At 39.1% G+C, this 24171-nt stretch overlaps 1 protein-coding gene across 3 annotated transcripts in view; it reads left to right on the forward strand.

The window, feature by feature from the left end:
- Positions 1 to 24171, forward strand: part of TAFA1 (TAFA chemokine like family member 1) — a 511832-nt gene that overhangs the window by 50556 nt on the left and 437105 nt on the right. The gene's annotated exons all lie outside the window — the stretch shown is intronic.

Below are 24171 nucleotides of genomic sequence, written 5' to 3' on the forward strand. Positions count from 1 at the left end.
AAAGATCTGGAAGATATGTGAGGCAATTCAACATTTGGTCTTCCTCCTACCCCTGGCAGTACTTGGATCTACTTATGACCCATGTTAAGTTGACTTCATCATAGTAAGGAGGTGGCTGGCCAAGACTCACAACAGGAGGTTTAATGGGAAAAAGTTACAGTCCTGTGTGTTAGACCTGAGCCACAATTGCAGTCTGTCATCTCTTCCCTCTGTCATCTATTTTAGATTGCTCTCACCCTTGCCCAGCAATTCTGTCAGTCTCTATTGTTCCCCTAGTGAAGGGAGGGCGTCGTTTCCTGCATCGGAGTCAGTGGATAGTCTACAACCCTGAATTGGGAGCTAGGGATAGAAATACATGGTTTGCAGATTTGTCACTGTGATAATTCAAATAGTGTCTAATGTTTTATAGCTAGAGATGATATTGTTAGCTATATCATGTGGCCAAATACCATCCCCTGAAACAGCTCCTAATATCCACCCAAAGCCAGCCCCCTGTCATTAGTGTTGGAAGAGGTGATACCATGTATATTCCTCACTCATTCTGTTGCTGACCACACATCGTTTTGCTGGCTTGATGAAAGAACATCAATTTTACCACCTCACTTGAACATGGATCTTTGTCACAGAAAAGATGGTAGAGATGGAATCAATTTGCTCCCTTTCCATTTTTATATATTAGAAGCAGTTCTTTAGTTGTAATGTTATAACCTGGCCATTGCAGAGTGTGGAAGGCAAAATAATTGCTTTCCCAAAGATGTTCACATCCTAATCCCTGTAACATATGAATACGTTTCTTTACATGGCAGAGGGAATTTTATAGATATGATTAAATTAAGGATCTTGACATGGGGAGATTATCCTGGATTTTTGGGTAGGCTCAGTGTAATCAAAAGTGTCCTTGGAAGTGAAAGAGGAAGTCTCTAGTCTGAGTCAGGGAAGGAGATGTGAGGATGGATAGAAGCAGTGGTCAGAGTGATGTGATTGTGGCTTTGAAGATGGAGAAAGGAGCCGTGAGCCCAGTAGTGAGGACAGCCTCCTTCTGCAGGAGAAGGCAAAGAATGAATTTTCCCCAAGAACGTCCAGAAGGAACATGACCTCTCTATCGCTTTGATGTTAGCCCTATAAGACCCACTTCAGACTTCTGACCTCCAAAACTGTAAGATAATACATGTATGTTGTTTTAAACCACAAGTTTGTAGGAGTTTGTTACAACTACAATAGGAAACTAATACACAGGGTATAAGAGATCGAAGCTATGAAGCTAAAGTAGAGGCACTGATGTTTGGAGCTAACGTGGAGGCACTGATGTTTCTTTTTTTCTGGTGGAGGTCTAGCATAAATGTTAAAAATCCAGTAACTGAATTCACATTCCATAGCCCCATCACTTAATTGCAGTGTGACCTTCAGAAAGTTATGTAACAACTTCACACCATGGTTCCCTCATCTGTAAAATGGGCGTTTTAATGATATGTCGCTTACGTTGTTGTTATGAGCATTGACAAGATCATCTATATAATGCAAGAGTTCCTGGCATGTAGTAAGAGCTCAGAAGCATTGGCTGTCAATGTGGTGACATCACAAGGATGATCTTTATGCTTGTGATGATCTCACAATTTACAGAGTGTTCTCATATGTATTAGTTTAAACTTTATTCAATCCTGTGAGATTGTTTCCTGCTTCTCTCCCTCACTCTTTTCCACATAGAGTCGGAGGATGGGGGAAGGGACAACGGATATGCGCAAGTCATCTCCGAGTCATTAACAGGTGTGGTTGAGAATGCCTCCTAGCCAGGTGCCTTTTTCACTTCAGGGTTGATGTTGGGAGTATAATGAAATTAGTGCTGAATTCCAGAGGTAAAGGACAAACACGTGTGCCTGAAAAGTGGCACGTGCACAGCCCCGCAGCCTTAGTGTCTCAGAACACAACAGGCTTCTGTTTGTTGAACAGAACCATGTACTGATACCTAGTTGTTAGACTTTTAGAAACTTTAGAGTTTGATTCCTTTTAAATGAAAAGGCCATAGGAAAAAAAAAAAAAAGGCTCTTTTAATATTCTCTGCTGCTCTATCTCTGAGTTTAGTCACTGCCTAGAGAGCTAAGGTCTGGTGGCAGAAAAATGTCCCCAATTGAGAAGTTTCAGGACCAGAGGCCACCAAGTGATTGCTGAAGATGGAACCAAATTGTGGTGATGTTCACTATTATATACAAAATCCACACATAAGTAATACATAATTGTTCCTGTCACTTTCAGGGTGTGAATGGTATCAAAGTGCCTCTTCCTGCAACCTCATATTTACTGCAGGAGCTGAGAAAAAGTACTGGAGAAAATTCATGCTAATGGCTTGAAGCACAAGACCATGTGATAAAGAATATTGTTCTCGATGCCAATTATAATGATAGCAGTACTAGCTAATGTTCATTGAGTGTTTGGAAAATGCCAGGCACTGCTGTAATCCTGCTATGTATATAAATACATTTATTCCTCACACCAACCCTGCAAGGTAGGGACTATTAGTTATCTGATTTTATACATGAAGAGATGGAGGCAGAGAGGCTAAATAACTTGCTTAAGGTCACTGAGTTATTAAGTGGCAGAAGTGGGATTTGAACTCAAGTGACCTGGCACCAGAGCCTACATTCCTACGCAGTAATGTTATGTTGGAATGTAGAAAGCAAGCCTCAGAGACCTCAGAGAACAGCACAGAGGATGGATGAGTTGTTTGTTTGTTTTGTTTTAGAGAGAGAGAGCAAGAGGGGGAGGAGGAGCAGAGGGAGAGAGAGAATCTCAAGCAGGCTCCGCATCCAAAACAGAGCCCCACGCAGGGCTTGATCTCATGACCTGGGGATCATGACCTAATCTGAAACCAAAAGTCAGACACTTAACTGACTGAGCCACCCAGCAACTCTGAGGATAGATGAGTTTTGAAAGCAAGAAGAGACGATGCTGGGTAGAGAGTACAGACCCAGTTAAGTTACCATCAGAGTGTCCCTAATCACTGTGGAAACACGGGCACTCATATATGTTTGTGCAATGACAGAAGGGGGCCTGAGATGTAGGGAAACGAATTGAAAGAAAAGGTCCCCCGGATAATCTTTATTCCACAATTTAGCCAAGGGCCAGCCCTAACTAAATAAATTGAGATTCAGAGGAAATAAGGTCTTTGTAAAAAAATGTGCTTGTTTGATTTACTGACTCAGTTGGGAATTATTAACCCAAGTGCCATGGTGGAAAGAGTGTAATTGTTTTTACTTATAAGAGCACCTGAGCCTCAATTGCTGGGTGCAAATAAATCTATTTCTGTGAGGCAGTGGGGGGCTCTGTGGGTTTTGTTCCTGGCTTCCTCATCTGGGCACCAGATGAACCAGCTATTCACATCCTATTCAGGAGACTAAAGTGAGGGAATTTGTTTTGAATACTTAAAAGGGTTTGCTCCTTTGCTAATCAGGGCTTGCCCAAGCAATGCCAGGGAGGAAAAGTTTGTCTTTGATGCCTCCATATTGTCCTGTAACCTACATGTTCCACTGCCTCAGAAGTCCATCACTGCAACCGTGTGTGTGTGTGTTTGTACGTGCATACCACAGCTCAAATTACCTCAGCCTTCCTTCATCTGGGTTCTCAGCCTGCTGGTTGCACTGCACATGTAGACACTGGGTGTACAAATGGCCAATGCAGCTTCAAGTCCTTGTTACCCCCAGGATGGGTGTTTTTATTTTAAAAGATACTGTTTGAGGCCATGACACCTTCCTTCGAAGGGCAGAAGCTGGAATTTCAGAGAAGCAGGAGGGTGGGAGAATATTCTGGACCAGCAGGTGAGATGATGGACCTTTCACAGAAATGGAGGGGTTGTAATTTTACAGTAAACTCCCTTTTTGTGTATGAATAGCTTTCCCCCGGCCTGTGAATGTAGAGAAAGGCTTTCACCCAGACTGCTCCTGGGCCAGCTCTCTCTTGAGCAGGGAGCAGCAGGTTTTTGTCATGGATGTCAGGCCCATATGCCTTAGAGGAAAGATAAAAGAGTTGGAGGGGCGGGCTGGAGAGAGACTGTATAATTTTATTGAGTAATATTTCTTCTTTAAATGGGCTCATGGATAATTTAATTAGCTGACTTTTGATTGCTCTTCTTAGCAGGAAAGCTCCATATAATGAAAATGTGGATTCTTCAGGTCACAGATCATCTTGTCAGGATGGATGATTCAACTTGATCCCTTAGTGCATTTTGACATAGGTTCAAATTTGTACTGACTACATGTTTCTCTTTAGTGTGTGTTTGCTCGCTTGTGCTCTCTCTCTCTGGATGTTTTTTTTTCAGCTTTGTTTGGAGAGGGAGCTAATGGTTGTAGAAAGTAAATATCTGTTTTCAACTGAGTGGACAGTAGCCAGTGAAGAGACAGGGAAACTCTTCCCAGCAGGAAGCTCTGTGACATGGTACATGTGACTCTGTCATTCTCATCAGTACTCTGTGCAGATGGCATATATCCAGTAGCAGAATTTGAGGACATTTAAATAAATGTCTCAGGTGGAAAGAGGTTTTGCAACTTGATCATCCATGTGACATAAGTAAATTTAAAAAAAAATGGTGCTTGATAAATTTCTCTGTTCATATGGACTTTCCATAGCAAGAATTGTGCATTTAATCCAATTTGTGTGCCTCAAGGAGGGTAGAAAAAGAAGGATAAATCCAGAGAAAGGAGATTGGATAAGTTCAACGTGACAGGGTGGTTTCTTTATGAGAAGAAGCTAGAAAGGCACAGTGGGAGTCAGCACAGGGATACTAGTTCTGAGTAGAAATGGTAGAGCCATGCACAAAATTAGAAAGGGGCCAGGCATGATAAATGTGCACTTGTTTATCACATCCTTGAAAACTGAGGGTTTTGCTAGAAACTTGAAAGTGGTGATTTAAGACTAGAATAACGGATGCATTTTGCACAGGTCATAAGCACTATTGATCATGTGCAGCAGCTTGAAAGAGAAGTAGATTCCAAAGAAGAGCAGATAAATAAGTGAAGAGTAAAACTGTAGTTGATGATTAAAGGTACATTAAGAACATTCAGGAAACATCTCTATTTTTGAGGATGAGGTCATCTTTCTCCACAAAACACCCTTCAGGGAAGGAGGGGAAGTTGAAGCAGTGGTACAGCAAGATTTCTTTCCTTTTATGTTCCCTGGGTGTATTACATTTATCCCTCATCTAAATGGCATTTTCCTCTTTATGAGCAAAGGTAAAAATGATACCTTAGGCAATATAGTCTCTCTTCTCAATCTCATGGTAGTGGTTCCAGTGCCTCCAACAAACACATAGTAGGCATAAGAAAGTGGTATTTTATTTTGGAAGCTGACAATTTATCTTTTGCTACTACATTTCTAACAGTCAAACCCTTTGGTTGACTATCACTTTTTTTTTTTCTTGAATACGTTTGTCTTTGTGTAGACTGGGTGGTCTCAAACCAAGATGCTTCAGAAGGGGCCAGGCAGGCAAGTCATATGGAATATTGAGATGAATCAAGGGGACTTCCTAGGGAATGGTGGGGACTGTGGCAAACTGGAGGTCATATTCCTTTGTGAAGGGAGGCTGCTGCTACTCACTTTCAGCCAATAGTTGCCATGTGGGGCTGTGGACCCAAAGTTGTGATTCTACACAAATATTTTCAAGAGATGCCAGAAATATGGTCAAAGAAGCAAAGGTTTCTGCCATTTGAAATAATGCATAGGCCCTGAAATACAACATTGTGACTTCTAAAGAATAATCTGTTAAGGGGGGAATTAACGCCAAATAAATAAACAGCAACAGCAAAGCATCTACAAAACAAAAAGCAGATTCTTGACCAAACCAACTCAAATAAAATCAACAAGTAATTAATGTCTTTCTGGATGTGTAGTACTCTCGGCTTTGTCCACTGGAAAATCTAAACCATAAGGCAAAACATGTACTCTCTGCTAGGTGCACATTAAGAATAGGGGCAAATGGGGCGCCTGGGTGGCTTAGTGATTAAGCGTCTACCTTCGGCTCAGGTCATGATCCCAGGGTCCTGAGATCGAGCCCTGCATCGGGCTCGCTACACTGAGGGAAGCCTGCTTCTCCCTCTCCCACTCCCCCTACTTGTGTTCCTGCTCTCGCTCTCTCTGTCAAATAAATATATAAAATCTTAAAAAAAATAGAAGCAAATATTTCAGTTTAGAGTAGAAAAGGATGATTCATGGTGGAAGTAATATTTGGCTTATGATTTGAAATATGAATATTATCTGGTTAAGAGCAAAAAAAAAAAATAATGAAGAAGCAGTCCTAATGAGTTGAATGAAGGGAGGGAAAGCCCTGTGGTATGAAGTTTCCAACTCCCTTCCTGGGACAAGGATCACTTTGATTTGAGTAAAAAGCTCATGAAAACAATTAGTTGAAGGCACTAGTTGTTGAGAGTCTTAAATGGCAGACAAAGGAGTATATACTTTATCTTCTAGTAGGTGGTTGCCAACTCAAACATCCACAGGAGCCAGGCAGGTAACCAGAAAAGAAAAAAAATATTTTGGAGGTGGGGAGGCACTGTATCTAGATAAGAAGCAGACCCAGGTCCAGTGGATTGCTACCATGGAGAAATACAGTGCCAGCCTTGCCCATGAAAAGTCTGAAATCTGGGTTTTTAATTGAAAGTTATGGTTTTTAAATGTTGGCAGCAAATTCTCATTAAAAGAGTGTGAATCAAAGCTTATTTGGAAGCTCATGTGTAAAATAAATCTAGAGCTGCTAGGTGTGGGGGTGAAGGTTACTCATGTCCCTGTCCTGAGTCTACATTCTTTCCCTTCTTGAGCCAAGGGTGGTTTTCTCACCTAGAGTGTATTTTAAATATAAGTGCTCTCTGTAATGGGGGAAGAGATAATAAACTTGACATGCCCTATAATTACAAATATGTAAAAAAATATATGCACATGGACAAGAAGTATAAAATGAAAATAGTTCTTGTGAGTAAAAAGATGATTTCATTTCAAATGTTTCCTAATATAGTGTAAAATTTAAATTAAGAAAATATTAATTAAGAAATCGTTTTAGAAGTTTAGAAATTTTTTTCCTCCAAATCAGTAGTTTAAACCTAAGAGCATTCAGGGGGTATGTGAAATTGAAAAAAAGCATAATTACATCTTTATTTCTATTATCCTCTAATTGAAGTGTAGCATTTCTTTCCATTATGAAATGGTTAATAACTCACAGAAGCATAAGCTGTACCTCTGTGACTTTGTAACCAGTTCAAATCCCAGGTATTTTCATAGTGTTGAAATGCAGATGGCTTGAAATGAAGATTACTACAGATACTTTGAAATCACAGTTGTTAGTAGACCCGCAGTTGGATCATGTTCTTTAATGCATTAATAAAGAAGCACATATACAAACTACTATGTCACATGTTTAAAATATAATATTTCACTATAATTAGTTCCATTTTTAATCCCATATTTAATTTTAAGGTTTAAAAACCTTACTCTGAGCAGGAGTTCATTGGCTTCACCAAGGCTTCCAAAGAGGCTCATGACATGAGAAAAATTGAGAAGCCATGCTCTGAACCAATGTAGCAGTAAAGAGGTGACTCCACCTAGGATGAGTTCCTCTAGGATGGCCTTTCTTTCTGAAAGCTTTCCTACTTGGGATAAGGACAACCCTTCCAATCAGAGTTTCCTATTGCTCATAGGAATTCAGGAGCCTTTGGGATCATTCATCACTATGACACAGAACAAAAATGAATTTAAAAATAAAGATTTTTGAAAACGTTATGATACTGAACCAGGCCCTTGGGTTCTCTCAACAATGGAAACTGACAAGAGGCCCTAATGGGAGTTCCAGGCAAGGCTTTGCTGGGACTTGTGCTTGAGCACAGGGGAGACAGCACAAAGAGAAAAGCCCTCAGGCTGCCTCTCCAGGGAGAGGCCTGGAGCAGTCCTCAGAGGCCTGAGAGTCTTAGGCGGGACAAGGGAGGGATGGGGATTTCATTTGTGCTTGTGCACTCAAAGATCATGCTTCTTCATGCATCACATGTCTAATTAACATGTTAAATCTCCACCCCTGGGTGTGATTTTTAGTGTTCTACTGAGAGAGAAAATAGGTGAAAGGTCAGTGCTGGGGTCCATCTTGGTGCAGATTGGTTTGGTCTGGCACTCGAATTCAAGTTCCCTTTTATGTGAATATTCTACTTCCACATTCCATGAGATCTATTGCTTGGGAGGAAGGTGTTTCTCAGCGTCCATAGTCTCGCATGGTTCGTCTCCCCCTTCAATTTTCCCCCCTTCATTTTTCCCTTCCTGCTATCTTCTTCTTAACTGAGGGTTCTAGAGGGGATGGGGGTGGGGGGATGGGTTAGCCTGGTGATGGGTATTAAAGAGGGCACGTTCTGCGTGGAGCACTGGGTGTTGTATGCAAACAATGAATCGTGGAACACTACATGAAAAACCAATGTTGTAATGTATGGTGATTAACATAACATAATAAAAAAATGCAAAAAAAAAAAAAAAGGAGGAAGGTGGCTCAGCAATTTCTTCTATAGACCTAGCCAAGGAATGCTGGAATCTGTGGTTGGGGGTGAGGGGACCTGAGTCAAGTTCCTACTGTATCTCAATTACTTTGCAGTATGTAAAAACAGGGTCAGGGACAAGTTGCAGAATGTCGTTTTGTGATTGTAGCCAATCAAAGTGAAGAGAGAAAAACATGATGACGTTGGACCTAAAGCTGGTCAAGCTGGATCATGTAAAAACCGTTTAAGAACATATTTTCTCCAAAAAGGAGAAAAGCGTCAAACATTCTGGATAGTTGCTGGGGGAGGGGGAGGACTCCCAGCTCTTTTAGAGAAACTATCTTCAGAAGCATGTTTTTTCACCTGTGTGGTGATTAAAGGACAGAGTTTCCATCTCCCATGGAAATGTACTGACTGTGACCAAATTAGCTCTGAATTTGCTATTATTTAAATGCAGTTTCTTGTATTTATTAAAATGAAGTGACTGTCATATTAAAATTGAAAAGGAGCAGTTGCACATGCAAATTATTTCTAAAGTTCAACTGCTGCTAAATGAGACGCGGTGCTCCTAAACTTAGAAATGCTTAACATAAATTATGACCTAATTAACATTTGCATGGTAATCCGGACTTCCTACAGCTTATTCTGCTAATTAACACATGACAAATGAGCACATATTAATATTTTATTGTAACATAACTTGTCCAAGAAAGCTTCTTAACTCCTTGGAAAACATTTTGTGTGTGTGTGTGTGGTTTTTTTTTTTTTCCTTTTTTTGCCTGAGAAGTATCTTATTGTGGCTGATGCCATTATATAATTTTGATGATAAAATTGCTTCCTGTTGTAAATTTAATAAGAGACACAAAGGTGTAAGCTCTAGGAGTGTCTTTTTTCTTCATTTAAATTCTTTTTTTCCTTATTTAATAAATACAACTCATTATGTTGTCTTCTGGAGCTGCGGGGTCATGAGGAAATCCAGACCCACCAAGGAGAGCAAATGGATTATAAGGCTATGGATTTTTCACTTTGCAAGTGGCTTCCTGTTGGCCATATGTTCAATGAGTTTGTGTCATCTTTTATGTCAATTACAACAGCCCTCAAATTAGTTAGGGAGGTGCTTCCATCTCCAACAGGGACAGAAAACAAGTATCAGTGTCTATTGTAACTTTGATTGTTGTTGGGTTGCTGTTTTTCAGTTTTGATGTGTTTTCCTGGCATATTATAGGGGTTTTGGTTTGTTGTAATTTGTTTTACTTAGGTAGGATTTTCCAAGCATGATTGCAAAGTGTCTTCTTACCTGATCATATAAATTTGAGCATGTGCTCTTTGAGGTCTGGGAGAAGATTTTCTAAACTAGAATGAGAGCAATGGCTGTGATGGACAATGTCCTGGGTGTTTTGGAAGCACGTTTCAAGGGCTCCTCATGAGTGATTGAGAAGGTGCCTAGTGTCTTTCCCTCTTTGTTTAAAGATATCTTTGAGGTAACTGAGTAACCTTTCTTGCTTAATGCTTAAATTGTAGTCATGGTCTCCCAAACCTATTGCTTTTGAAAAAAAAAGTTAAGGATTTATTTATTTATTTTAGAGAGAGAGAGAATATGAGCAGGGGGAGAGAGAGAGGGAGAGGGAGAGAGAGTCCTCAAGCAGACTCTGTGCTGAGGGCAGATCCTGACATACGGCTTAATCCCAGGACCCTGAGATTATGACCTGAGCCAAAACCAAGAGTCAGACGCCCAACTGACTGAGCCACCCAGGTGCCCTTACTTTTGAAAATGTCTTTACCCACACTTTTGTGTTGGATATTTTCCCCCACACCAATTCTTCAAATTTGGGGGTGTCCTACAGTTTAATTCACTTCCAATGATAACTACCTGGAGTTAACACAGACCCCACAGGTTAAGGGCTCAGTCCCATAGGAATACCCCCACTTCACATACTAGTCACAAGTTCCAGGCCCCCTGTACTTCTGGTGAACTGGCTACAGATCAGAGGTTCCTATGGTCCCCTCCGCCGAGATCCACAATTTGCTAGAATGGCTCACAAAACTCAGCGAAACACTTTAATTGCTATTACCAGTTTATTATAAAGTATACAAATGAGCAGCCAGATAAAGAGGTACATGGGGTGAGGTCCAGAAGGTTCACAGACACAGGAGCTTCTATCCCCATGGAGTTGGTGTGCCCCATGCTCCTGGCATAAGAATACATTCACTAATCCAAAAGCTTTTTGAACCCCGTTTTTGAGGGATTTTTATGGAGGTTTCATTACCTAGGCATAATTGATGAAATTGTTGGTCATTGGTGATTGAACTCGATCTCCAGCCCCTCTCCCCTCTTTGGAATAGGGATTCGGGGCTGGAAGTTCCAACCCTCTAATCAAGCCTTGGTCTTTCTGGTATCCAGCCATCCTAAAGTTATCTAGGAGCCCTGAACCACCACTTATCTCATTAGTACACAAAAAGACATTCATCACTCTGGATATTTCAAGGGTCCAAGGGATTCTTGTGTCAGGAACCAGGGATGAAGACCAAATGTATATTATTATATCACAATATCATTCCTGTTGACTTCCTTCTAGTTAGAACTCACAAAAGAGCCACTTAAAGTGCTGGAGAATGCAAATTGTGAGTGGAGACGTGTGTGTTCCATTTAATCTATTAATATGTATGTGTGTGTGGATGGATATAGACGTATGTACATATGTGCATTGGTAATTATATAGATGCACATATATGTATATATCTATGCATCTATCTAAACTGGAAACAACCCAAATGTCCATCAACAGGTAGATGGAGAAATAAACTGTTTAATATTGATGCAATGGGTTACTACTTAGCAATAAAAAGGGATGAACTATAGATACACGTAACAACATGAGTTAATCTCAAAATAATTGTGCCAGGGGCACCTGGGTGGCTCGGTTGGTTAGGCGACTGCCTTCGGCTCAGGTCATGATCCTGGAGTCCCTGGATTGAGTCCCGCATCGGGCTCCCTGCTCGGCAAGGAACCTGCTTCTCCCTCTAACCCTCCCCCCTCTCATGTACTCTCCCTCTCTCTCATTCTCACTCTCTCAAATAAATAAATAAATCTTAAAAAAAAATTGTGCCAGACAAAAATGAGCACATACTTTATGATTTCATTTATATAAACTTCTAGAAAATATAAACCAATCTAAAGTGATAGGAAGTGGATCAGTCGTTACTTGGGAGGGAGTTGTAAGGAGAGATTTTAAAGGGGAAGAAGGAAACTATCTTGATTGTGGTAATGTTTTCACAGGTGTGTATATATATATATATGTATTAAAATCTATCAAATTGTACACTATTTACAATTTGTTTTATGTCAGTGAAGCCATATATGTGTCTGTGTGTTTGCATGTGTGTGCGTGTGTGTTCCCATTTATGCAAATAAAAAATATTAGCTCCTTGGAGACAAAGGATTTTCTCTTTTACCAACTACTATATTCCCATCACCTAGAATTGTCTCTGGCACTTAGTAAGTGCTCAGTAATTATTTGTTTAAAAAATAAATAAATGCAAAAAATGGGTATATACCTCTTTGTAGATATAAATATTCTGTTCCTTCTTTTGAATGTGTATTGTCTAAAAATTATCATCATCTTTTTCTTTCTCTCAATAGAGTAGGAACGTTTCCAGATGAGATAGCTCTGGAAAATGTAAAGCAAACAAACAAACAAACAAAACCCCAGGTGACAAAGAACTGAGCAGCACTCAGTCACACCCAATAAACAGGTAGAAGGAGAATCCAACTGTAAGTTGAAAGACAAGATTAGATAAATATTTCATGAGAGGAGCTGACCACAGAGAGTTAATGTCCAAGTTTCAGGAGAAAAAACCTCTGGTGATTCTAGGAACTATGGTAAGATTTTAGAAAGGCATCAATAGCAATAGTAAAGGCAGGACAACCTGGGGCCAAATGTGATGGATTCAGGGCAGAGAAGAAAAGAAGCAAAATACCAGGGAAAAACCTGGAACTGAGGAGGAGAACTCTGCGGGTGTTTACAAGCTATATGCCCCTCATGATTCTGGATTTCTGTCAGTGGAAGAGTAACATGGTTCCTTGAGGCACGTGGTCTTAAAGGAAACTTAAATAAAAATAGTCACTGGTACGGAGTCTTCAATATGGTACCAGGCTAGATGGTCAACACCACGTAGAGTAACTGGGAAATAAATTTTCTGGTTAGATTTAATTTGGAGTGAATGGCATAGAACTTTATAGTCGGATAACTTTTTTTTCATTGTACTGGCCAGGATTCAAATTTGAGGATCACCAGGGAGATTATTTTTCCTCAAATTAACTCCAAATCTACTTTCTTGTGATATCTACATGTAGGTCCTTGTTTTACATTCTGTAACCATCCTAAATATGTCTTCTAAATTGGTTGCTCTAAGCCATGTTTCTTCTCTTATTCTTGCGCAGCTGAATTTGGATATTAAAGTGCATGGCTTGACAGGTAATAGAAGCGCTCAGGTTTAGAAACTAGCACATTGCCTGGCACATGTTAGACATTTACATTATTTGTAGACACAATGGTTTTATAAAATTGTTTTTATTGTGTTATTGTTGCAAGTTTAGAATTGGCATCAATATTAATTGTAAATTGCTAAACGTTATGGTCATCCATTAATGAGCTTTCCTTCCTTCCTTCCTTTTTGCCTTCTTTCCTTCCTTCTTCCCACTTATTCAACAAGCATTTATTGATGGACAGGTCTGTGCTATATACTGTAACACAAAGTTGAATGAAACCCTGGCTCTGCCATTGAAGACCTGGCAGAAGGACAGATGAGAAAACAATTATAATTAGGAACATAATCCTTCTAGTAAAGGAATTAGGAAATGCTTAAACTAAAGTGTGAAGATAGGCATGGTTACTTGTTTGTGACCAACATCATACTTCTTGTTGCTTCTTCTAATAGTTGCCTTCCTCCCAACTCTTCAGGTGGCAGAAATGCATTTGATAGCCAGGAGATAACAACTCATTGCAGGTCTCCTGGCTCTGGTCACTGGCTACTAGGATTAAAAACTAACCCATACTAGGCAAACACTTCTGAATTAAAAATAGTGTTAGGGGCGCCTGGGTGGCTCAGTCAGTTGGGTGTCTGACTTTTGGTTTTGGCTCAGGTCATGATCTCAGGGTCATGGGATTCAGCCCTGTGTTGTGCTCCACGCTGAGCATAGAGCCTGCTTGGGGTTCTCTCTCTTTCTCTCTCCCTCTCTCTTTCTTTGCCCCTACCCCAATTGTGCTCATTCTCTATCTCTCTCTCAAAAAAAAAAAAATTAAATTGACTACTGGATGTCAGGTAAGTTAAATAACTGGTTTCAATGTGTGATGCATACACAGTAACACAACGTGGAATGAGATTGGAGATTGTGCAATACCATGCTCAAAGTGTCGTTTCGTCCATCAATGACTTTAATGCACTCCCCATGTGGTTAACTTTATTGTAGATCTTCTTTTCTAGAATCAGACACCTATTTCTAGCACAGACAGATTCCTCTTGTTTATAGAAGCTGGCTACTTCTGCTTTATTTCTGCTATTCTGAGTCTTGAGACATCACAGTATGACAATGCTGATGGCTCTAAGCTTTTAAATCTTTAATCACTCCAATTCCTGTACTTGGGGTCATGTTACTTAAGTAGGCGCCACTATTCTCAGGAATAGAGCTGCTAAAATAAATATGTATCTGTGTCTTTTCTTCTCCTGTGGTCTACCTAAAACAAACCCCAAAGAACATGGAACTGGAAACCACAAACTTCTTATTTCCTCCAAAATTATTCTTTGTCTGCTCATGAAAAGACCCCATGTGTTATGATTTTAGTAGCATGCTTGCTGTCTCCCTTTTCCCACCTGATTTTGTAGTAAATAGAAAAGTTATTCTTGTGTATTCTCCGTGGATCAAACAATAACAAAGAGAAAATAAAGATAATAGTAGCCAACACTTTGAACATTTAGCATGTGAGAATCCACAAGCTAAGTACCTTACACATGTATCTGATTTAATCCCCCACATTGTTTCACCTAAGAATATACTATAGAGTTTGTCTGTAATGCAGAGTCTTAGCTCTGCCCTTGGAGATTTTAAATCAGTAGGTCTGGGGTTAGGTGCAGGACTCTGCATTTTTTGGATGGTTTTAAGAAAAGGAGTAACTTGAACCTTGAAGTTGTTAACACACATGCTGAATCATTCTGACGAAGGTATTGCTAAGACTGCCCTTTGGGAAACAATGGTGTATATGCAATATAACCAATAAATTGCTAGGATGGAAAATAAGAGCCTGGGTCTGCCAATAACCGTGTCTTATTAGTGGGATAGGTAGGGTGATAACTGGTAAATCAATGAAGGCTTCCTAGAAGAGGTGAGATGAAGTGGTAAGGAAGGGAATTCTGGAGCCAGGCAGCCTGAGTTCCCATCCCAGCTCTGCCACTTGCTAGTTGTGTTACCTTGAATAAGTCACTTTGTTTTTCTGTGTCTCAGTTTCCTCTTGTGTAAAATGGGGATAAAAATAGTACTTGACTTATGTGGTCATTGGAAGAATTGAATGTGTTAATACCTGTAATTTGCTTAGAATGGTGCCTGGAACATTGTGATATTCAATTATTTCTTCTTGTCATATTTTTGTTATTCAAGGGTATAATCCTTGAGCTGAGGCTTAAAGGTTGAGGAAGAGTCTGCCAGGTGAATGACCAGATGTGATTTTAGCAGGTAGCATTCCCAGCAGAGTAGACGCTATGCTTAAAAGCATAGAGATGAGAAACAGCCTCATGTTGCTAGAAGAGAAAATCTGGAATGTGAGGCTAAAGAAAGAGGCAGGGGAATGGGTCCCAGAGGCCCTGGGCTTATATTGCGGATTTTGAAGTGATAGAGAAGTTTCACAGGAGTATCACAGAGCAGTATTTTTGATATCATTCTGATGGATCTGCAGAGCTTGGGTTTGAGGGAAACAGGATGACAGTCGGTGTAACTAGTTAGAAGGACCTGCAGAGATCCAGGTGACAAATGGGGAAGAGATGGAACACAGGCACTAATGAAAGGATGGAGGGAGACTATTTTAAAAATATTTAAGAGATTATACTGGTCTTGATTTTATGCGGACAGATTAACAAGAAGAGAGGGACAAAATTCAGGTTTCTGTCTTGGGATTTGGGTGAACAGCAATGCCATTAACTGAGATAAAGTATAAGGGAGTGTTTGCAGATTCAGTGAGTTCAAGTTTGGGCTGTGGAGTTTGTGGTACCCATGTGATGTCCACATAAAGACATGCATGGTCATATAGCACATAGCATATAGCAGCTGGACATTACGAGTCTGAAGTTTGAGTCACTGGTGTGGTCTGGAGTTGGAACACATGGCCTGATATATACAGAAGCTCTGGTAAAGTGCAGAAAAAAAAAAAAAAACATAAAACAATCCACTACAAGTATAAGGCATTCAGAGCAGTGCTATCCTAGTGTCATTTTCAACAATAATTAGTTTATGTTAGAATACAAAGAACTCCAATGAAATTTTTCTAAAAAGAAACACTATACTCTTTCCCCAGTTCATTAGAAGGATTTCTGAAGAGAAAACACTGTGTTCAGTGACATGCATTTAAATTCTAGACCTCCAAAGGAAATTTTCAGATAGGCCATCCTTGTTCTTGGTTAATTAGAAAATAAGTAGATAAACCAGCAGAAAAGATCTTTGGGTAGACTTTTCCATTTATTGTGGGCTTCTGGGAGGATCACTTATACCTAAGGCTTTATTATAAGAAGAAGGCATGTTTATGGATTTGCAAAATATTAGAGTAAGAAGCATCCTGATATTATATTATATGTAAAAAAAAAAAAAAGAGGTCCCTTAAGGCTGAATGCTTTACCCCAGATTTCACAGCAAATACACGACAGGACCATGCACTAGGAGTGAAATCCCCTGGATTGGGGCAGTGTTCCCTGTAGACTCTCATTTTTCAATATTGAAATGCATATATCTTTGCACCCCTTAATTCTGTTCTTCCCTTTTTCCTATTTACCTGACAGCTTAGGAGAACATAAATTATGAATGAATATAGCACCACTGGGGTGGATATGTTGGCTTGGAAAGTTCTTCTCAGCAAAACATAGTATGCTAGTTTTAAACTGTCCCATAAAGTTTGGTAAGAAAATTCTTGTTTGTGCGGGGGGGTGCCTGGGTGGCTCAGTTGGTTAAGCATCTGACTCTTGATTTCAGCTCTGGTCATGATCTCAGAGTCATGAGACCAAGCCCTCCATTGGGCTCCAAGCTCAGCAAGGAGTCTGCTTGAGATGCTCTCACTCCCTCTCCCTGTACCCCTCCCCAATCTTTAAAATAAATAAATAAATAAAATCTTTAAAACGAATGAAAAAGAAAATTCTGTTGGATTAAAATGTTTCCATATTTAAAAGACAAATGTCACATCCTCCTGCCCATTCTTTTCCTGAACATGTATTGATTATAATAGCAGTCATAGCAGAAGTGGTCATAGTAACTACAGCTCAATGGCTGTAGTGGGATTAATAGTGATGGTGACAGTGATGATGATACACATTTATTAAGTGCTTTGTGTAGGCCAGATACTGTGAACATAAGAGACTATACAAAAGTATAACTGAAAACTTCAATGTTCAAGTTCAAATTCCTGGGATTGTATCTCAGTGCAACCATTTCCTAGCTATATGACTTTGAGCAAATACTTCAATTCTTGACATCTCAATTTCCACATCAGGAAAGATAAGGAAAACAAAAAGTGCCTGTATGAAAGGGATGTGGTAAGACTAAAATGAAAAAATAGGTATATAAAGCATCTGGGAAAGCTTATAACCCTAACTCTATCAAGGAGGCTTTATTATTATCCCCATTATACATATTTGCAAACTGAGGCTCAGAGAAGTGAAACAATCCACAAGTCTGTCTTATGGTCGAGGTGGAATTCAAATCCAGGTCTATCTGACTCCCAAGCTTGTTCATAACCACAATTTACATTTTCTTTGGATGAATTACTTCAGTCTTGAATCTTGAGAAAGATTTTCTTTAGGTATCTCTGGATTTGTTATCCCAGGACATTTTCTTTTCTTTTTTTTTTAAGATTTTATTTATTTATTTGACAGAGAGAGACACAGTGAGAGAGGGAACACAAGCAGGGGGAGTGGGAGAGGGAGAAGCAGGCTTCCTTCTGAGCAGGGAGCCTGATGCAGGGCTCAATCCCAGGATCCTGGGATCATGACCTGAGCCAAAGGCAGATGCTTAACCAACTGAGCCACCCAGGAGCCCCATCCCAGAACATTTTCAACATTGGAATGTTCCATAGAATGTTCCATTTACGAATCATCTGGAATTGTTGCAGTCAGATGCCTTTGTTGTAAGCATTAGTTTTTTGGATAATGGGTGATTGGTCTTTTCTCAGGAAACTGACAGTTGACAAAAAGTGTGTATTTTGCATGTAAGACTAGACAAAGTAGACTCAATGAAAATAGATCCAGGGTCAATAAATACTGTTACTGGAATGGTATTTAAAACTCTAAATTTGACTCCTTTTTTGTTGTTGTTTACAGTATTGCATTGAGACTGGCCACATTGGATCCTGCTTTATACAGGTTGCATAGTTACTACGTTCCCTACTAATTGGCACTGGGGTAAAATTAGCTGCTTTTTGACTTTCCATGGAAGTCTGGGACCCCTGTGACTCTGACTCTTACTCTTAGGCTAATAGACTAGTATTAGTCGACTTCAATGAGTTTTCTTCTCTGTTCCCTTTCTATAAGCTGATTCAGAAACCAACTTGTAGTTTGTGATAAGAATATTGAAAACCTAACTAGGATGTTAGATTCAACTTTGTGGTGAAAAGATTGCTTCAGTAGCATTATAATGAATTATTTTCATGTTACACCATTTTAAGTACCAAAGACTTTAACAAGGGGGCTGTTAAAAGTAAATGCTGTTTTATTACACATAGTGAAGAAACAGCAATTAAGATTTTGTCTAAGTAAGTTAACCTTCTAACCCTTAGACATATTCCAAGTGTCTCAAGCAGGTGGAAGGGTACAGCTGATGTCAACATAACTGTGGATGGACCAAGAACCATTATCTTTCATTAAAAAAAGATCCTCCCAATCATCTAAGAAAAGTCTCCATCAGCAGAATTAAAGGATCATTATAGAAATGCAAGTTTTTTGTTGTGATTCTACTGCCATTTAAATTTTCTTGGTGTAAGATGAATGGAAAACCAGGACTTGAGCCCAGGTGTTTGACCCTTGGTCTGGTTGTCTTTAGGGATCAGTTTGACAAAAGAGAGCAAGACTCCAAAGTAGCCCCCACATAAGCCATACAAGTCTTTGCATTATTCCTATTTCCTAATTCATTCTTTATTTTTTGTGACTGATGCAATTTATATAAATCTTAAATATAGAAAGAACATCAATATAGTGGTTATAAACCTGAATTTTGCTCTCTGATAAACCTGGGTTCAGGTTTATCATCGTCTAGCTTTATGACATCAAGTGCGTAATTGATCTCTTGAAGTCTTGTTTCCACATCTGTAAACTAGAGCCATTGAGAGTGCCTGAACTCTTTTGGTTGTTTGAGGATTGAAACATGGAATTCAAATGAAGAAAATGAAAGTCTTAGAGCATACTCTACGTTGCTGATGATGGTGACGACAACGATGATGATGATTTCCTTTGAATAGTGTGTGCTAATTTGTTTCTGTCTGCCTTGCCCACTAAACAGTGAATGCCTTGAAGGTAGGACTGAATTATATCCATGTGTGTCTGAAGAGACAGTTTTGGCTATCTTTAAGGCAAATAAATTTAATAAATACAGGAGTGAGTTGAATGAATTGGAATTTAAGAGCAACCAAGGTCCAGCTTGTCATTACTGATTATGGTGCTGTTTGACAGTGAGACCATCACTGGCTGTCCTGGCTTATCCATTTTTCATATATAAAGAAGGGGTATCCTACCTGCCCTTCAGAGATGCTGTAAACATGCATTTAACAATGCCAAATTGTACCTTAATTTGTGAGGGATTACTATTAGATATTAATTGCGTTCATAGACTACCATTTAACTTTTTTTTTGTAGTTACAAAGTGCTGCAGCATAGAAGAACCCAAGTGAAAGAGGGTGAAGGTGATGCCCTCTGTCATGTTCATACCCAATGGGAGAGTGCCTCTCGAATCAGAGGAGGGCTCTACCTAGCAAGAAAAACCATTGCGAGGAGTAAGAAAATTAACTGAGTCACTTAACTGCACCAAGCCTCCAAACCTCACCTATTAATTTCTAAGCACTTAGATATTTTAGGTGATACTTTTGTCTTTGAATTATCTGGACTTTAATTGCCTGTTTTCTATAGATTTTATGTGAAAATCATTTAAAATAAAATTATATGTCAAAAAGACTGGAAGTGAATGTCCCAAAATGATCATTATGTGTGAGCAGTGAGATTATAAGTGTTTTCTCTGTTCTATTTCCAAACTTGCTTTAATTTAGTCTCTTTCAGTGGCAAGGACCAGAATTATTCAGACTGGCAGAGCTGTGTGAGTCCTAGTGGCCAGCAGGTTAGTGGGACTCTCTAGGGAATCTGTGATCAGGCATCATCATGCCACTAAGGCTCATGGGAAATGGAAATGAGGGGATAGTGTCCCTGCAAACCTCCTTAATAATAGTTCCCTCTTCACTCTGGCAACTGCAGGCTTCAAATACTTCATTAGTTTTGGCTTGGTGTATTTTCTTGTGCCTGGTCCATTCTCAACTAGCCTTCATTCAATCTTTGCTCAATATTTTTCTCTCTAAGCTTTTGCTCTCTCATGGTCTGTGCTTTTTCAAAAAGTCAGCTCACTCATCAAAACAAGAGTTCCTCAGTAAGTTGTCAAATATGCCCCTAAAAGTTAGCACCACTGCTGACCCTTGTAAGAGACTAAGGATTAAAATATTGCTTTCTGCAAAGCTTTGAAATGAAATTGACTTGTTTTTAGCTTTTATCCATTATCAAGAGTATATCCATCTATTCTCATAATGCATGTTTCTTCACATATTTAGAATTCCCTGGAACTCCCTAGTCACTCAGGGACTACAAAAAGGGTTTAATACAACTTTAGATATTCTGTAGTTTTAGTAGGTTTTCAATGAACTCCCCTAGTAGGAAAACTTTGATATTCTTATGGGGCATAAGCATTCTCTTTCTCATGCGGGCTTTCCCCCAGATCTCTTTCCACACTTAATGTGGTGAAGCTGCAGCCCACTATACATCTCTGCCTGAACAGATGTGCCCAACATGGAAAGCTCTAGCCTCAGGTCTTGATCTTTATTGCAGAAGCTGAGCAATAATTTTGGTTTTTGAGAAAACCAACATCTGATACTTGATGAAATTCACAATTCTCCCTACTGCCCCGAAGGCATTTTCTCTCCTCACAAGAGGCGCAGCCCATTTATTTGCAAATACCAAAATGGCCAGTCATTAACCAAGACATCTGGAAGCAGAAGATTACCTGATGTTCTGATCTGATTAGCAGTCCAGGATGAAAACCTCTGAAGGTCACTTCCTCTCCTATCCCAAAGTGTTTTATGCTCACAGACACTTCCAGAATATGGCCTAGGTCATTGAGGGCACTGGTCAGTGACTTTCTCTAGAAGGGGGGCTCGACCAATGTCAGGTGCCCATGACTGTGTAGAGCTCCAGGTCTGTTTGGAAGTTCTTGGAGATGCGAGTTATTTTCGGGGCAGGGGGTGGGGGGGGTGTCCATCATAATTGGCAGAGCTTCCTGTCTTTCTCTTTGCCTTTTCATTTCAGCAGTGTGAACTGTGTATTTTATATGTCTCCATGACCTGATTGTTATAGGTGTCTCTGATTGTTGCCTGTTAAAACAGCATTCTTCTCATTTTCACTTATTCTTTAGTAGCTGCATAAAAAAGCATTCTGACTATTATTTCCCCTTCTGATTTCAAAATTTATATCTGACCTGGTGGCTTTTTTTTTTAATTATTCTGTAATGAGAATTTGGAGAAGGGAAGATGAGATATCATTATTTCCTTCTAATTTAGCCTCACCAAAAAGCAATGGCAGCTTGATGCCAATAATAATGATTTTAAAGTTGTCACAGTTGTGGCCCCATAGGCTATTATGATGTAAACCCATTTGCCCAGATAGTAGCCCAGTGGAGAGAATTCTTTAATGTTATCAGGTAACAAAAGGCTTTAGGTAGTGTTCTCATAAATGATTTACAAAAAGAATCTTTCCCCTTGATCAGGACCTTTGAGGTTAACATGAGATGTTAGAGCATTATTTTGCTTACAAGATCATCATTTTATCAAAATAAAAAGGGTCTTCAACAAGATACTCCACAAATCCCAAGACAATAATTACATTCTTGGAACTGGAAATCTTGCATGTTTGCAGACCTTTTAGAGTTTGGCATTTGTGGCTTTTCGCACACTATGAAATATTTATGCATTGTTCAAATAACCCTGCTTAGTTACCATTGGATACCTACTGTTGTACAGGAATTGCATTTAGAAAGGAATTCAATCTGATTTGCAAAATCCATAAAGCTTTCATACCCAGATACTTCAGTAGAAATCCTTTTGAGACAATGGTTGAAAATGCTGGGAAATAGATGTTCATTTGGTTTGGAGGGCTTTTTGTTATTGTGGTCATAAAAGAAAATAATTACTCTCACTATTTTGCATTTAATTTAGAGGACATGACGTTGCCAATAAAATTTGACTATGTGCTAGACATTTTTTAAAGCAAGGATTGATGTTCAAGCAAGCAATTCATTTTATTAATACATAAACATAAAAAATAGATTATTTATAATTATCACCTCGAGAAAACATTTTTAGAAAATACCCTTTCGGATTTTTTGGTCTTGTTTTTCTTTCTTGTCACCTTTTCATTCTTGTTTCCCTCCTTTTCTTCCTCTTTTATTTCTTCCCCTCTTCCTCCTGCTCTCCCTCCCTTCCTCCTCTTCAACCAGCCATTTTTGTATTTAAAACATAATATTAAGCATAAACTTTTCATAATTTGCTTTTGTAATGAAGCCACATGTTTTCAATGTCTTCCAAGCCAGTAAATACATTTCTACTTCATCGGAGTTTTATTTCATTGTATAAATGTTCCATAAATTATATATCAAATCTCTTACTTCTGGGCATTGATATTATTTCTAAGTTTTGTCTATTATAAACATTTTTGTGGTGACTGGCATTCATTCAATCATTTATTCAATAAGTGTTTATTATGCTAATACTACATGCCAGATTCTGGAGCTATAATGATATTAGACACAGCTCATATTTCTGTCTTCCTATGCTTCCATGATAAATAAAATAAGATTGCTTAAGTTTAGTTTGGAGTAACAACATTTATTTTGACATTCCTTATCATCAGTTAGAAGGCCAATACTTTTGGCTATTATTTTCCAAGGTCATTGAAAGATTTTATATAAATAACATTGTATATGTGCTGCTGAAGCAAGCACAGATTTTATATAAATAACATTGTAATACAGGCCTTGAAATAATATGTACTCAGAGAGCATCCATAGCCTATATTAATTTAACTAAAAAAACAATATAGCAACTATATTATCTGACTGTCTCCACAGCCCGAGTCAAATGGTAGTATCAGGCAAATACACAGCATTTATCTTTCCATTGATTTTGGTTTTATTGATCACTTGTGGTTTTGACACATACAGAGGTTTCCACTCATGACCACCAGGTAGGTGGAGACAGTGTGACATCATGTATATAGAGCACTGTCCAGGAGCTGAGAATTCTCAATATGATATTGGGCTCAACTGCTTATTAGCTACTTAACCTTTGGAGGTTATCAGATATTCTTGAGTTTCAGTTTCCTGATCTGTAAAATGAGAACATGTTACTAAATAATTTCTCAGTTTCTATCAATCTAGCAATCTTTAGCTTGTGGTTTTTTCATATTTCTGCCAGAAGTTACCACTGAAATGGTCTGAGCTCCTAATATGAATACTGGTTCCATCAATCCAAGCTATGCTAAGAGATAGGGATGACAAAATAATAAATACAATGAGAGCTTTGAGCCAAGGAATGATTTGGTATTTTAAATTTTGGAAGTTTATTATCACTATGGGTGTTTGAAGAGACAGAAAGTCACAAATGGAAGTGGACGGACCATATGGAAAAAAGCAATTCTGGTTGACAAGGTGAGAGATTACTGTAGTATCACTGGAGATGGTGAGAAATAGTCACATCCTGACTCTGTTTTGGAACTAGAGCTGTTTTTGGATATGCGGACAGCTAGCACGTAGGGTGAGAGAAAGGAGATGTTCTGGATGACTCTATTGTTGGCCTGAGCAACTAGATAGATGCTAGTTGTTGGTCACTGAGATGGAGGATACTGAGGGAGCAGAGGTTTCATGGAGGTAGAGAGGAACACTGTCAGCATTTTGGTTTTGTACATTCTGTGTTTGAGGTACTTATTAGACATGGAGCTAGAGATGTTTAAATGGGGACCTGGATCTATGAGTCTAAAACTCAAGAGAGAGGACAGAGCTGGCAATTTAAATTTGGGGATTAGATTATCAGCATTGGCTAAGTGATCTTAATCAAGGCAATTAATCTTGCTATTCCTCAATTTAATCGTTTGGTAAAATGGGTATAATTTTTTTAATAAACATTAAGTGACG

Source organism: Callorhinus ursinus, unplaced genomic scaffold (assembly GCF_003265705.2).
Source record: "Callorhinus ursinus isolate GAN/ISIS: 27379988/994484 unplaced genomic scaffold, GSC_fseal_2.0 scaffold15, whole genome shotgun sequence".
NCBI lineage: Eukaryota > Metazoa > Chordata > Mammalia > Carnivora > Otariidae > Callorhinus > Callorhinus ursinus.